Source organism: Rutidosis leptorrhynchoides, chromosome 1 (assembly GCF_046630445.1).
Source record: "Rutidosis leptorrhynchoides isolate AG116_Rl617_1_P2 chromosome 1, CSIRO_AGI_Rlap_v1, whole genome shotgun sequence".
Classification (NCBI taxonomy): domain Eukaryota; kingdom Viridiplantae; phylum Streptophyta; class Magnoliopsida; order Asterales; family Asteraceae; genus Rutidosis; species Rutidosis leptorrhynchoides.
In genome coordinates, this window is record NC_092333.1 from 74,266,493 (window position 1) to 74,267,843 (window position 1,351).

Genomic DNA, 1,351 nt, shown 5'->3' on the forward strand with positions numbered 1-1,351 from the left:
AATCAGAAAAGTCTATTAATTTGATAACTTATATAATTTTTCTTTCTTTTTAAAAACTAATAGGATATTCAGTGAATGCACCAAGCAAAACGTTCGCCACCTTTTGTACGTTCACCACCTATAACTCGATCAAGACATCTGGCAAATATTATCGCGGTTGATTTTTCTTTAGAATCGTCATCCAGTCGACCAAGTACTCCAATTCAAATTTCCGACAATTCATTTTTTGAACCCGACCTCACAATTGAGAATCCGGAGAATATTCAGGGATGATTCATAGATCCTGAACCATTAATCTTTCCTCCGGAACCACCAATCATTCAAACAGAGATTGTTGAGGAACGAACCATTAAATTAGAATCCTCTAGTGATTCAGATTCAACAAATTCAATTATGGAGAATCTGGAACCTTTAAGTATGGAAGACCGAATGAGAGCTAAACGCACTGGCCAAGGTCACGCAATTACTCAACCAGACATTAATGCGCCAGATTATGAAATCAAAGGACAAATTCTACACATGGTGACTAATCAATGCCAATTTAGTGGTGCGCCGAAGGAAGATCCAAATGAACATCTTCGTACCTTTAATAGGATCTGTACTTTATTTAAAATCCGAGAAGTGGAGGATGAACAGATATATCTCATGTTATTTCTCTGGACTTTAAAGGGAGAAGCCAAAGATTAGTTGGAATCGTTACCTGAAGGGGCGATTGATACATGGGACGTTTTAGTTGAAAATTTTCTTAAACAATTCTTTTCGACATCTAAAGCCGTAAGACTTCAAGGAGAAATTGTTGCATTCACACAGAAGCCAAATGAAACTTTATATGAAGCTTGGACAAGATTTGGAAAGTTATTGAGAGGATGTCCGCAACATGGTTTAGACACCTGTCAAATAGTACAAATATTCTACCAAGGATGCGACATCACTACAAGAAAAGACATAGATATAGCAGCTGGTGGTTCTATTATGAAGAAAACAGAAACTGATGCTTATAAAATTATTGATAACACTGCTTCCCACTCACATGAGTGGCACCAAGAAAAAGATATCGTTAGATCATCTAAAGCAGCTAGAGCCGATTCTAGCCATGACTTAGATTCCATTTCCACAAAGATAGATGCTGTCGAGAGACGAATGGAAAAGATGACTAAGGATATTCACTCAATACGAATTAGTTGTGAGCAGTGTGGAGGACCACATTTGACAAAAGATTGTCTTAGTATTGAACTAACAATGGAACAACGAGAAAATGTTTCATACATAAACCAAAGGCCTGGAAATAATTATCAGAATAATTATCAACCGCCAAGACCGATCTACAATCAAAATCAGAATTATAATCGAA

The 1,351-nt window shown here is 36.6% G+C and overlaps 1 non-coding gene across 1 annotated transcript; it reads right to left on the minus strand.

Annotated features, from left to right (window-relative positions):
* Positions 1-777: 777 nt before the first annotated feature.
* On the minus strand, positions 778-884 carry LOC139887051 (small nucleolar RNA R71). The gene has a single exon (XR_011772903.1). It is a non-coding gene; the product is annotated as a small nucleolar RNA R71 (small nucleolar RNA).
* Positions 885-1,351: the final 467 nt, after the last annotated feature.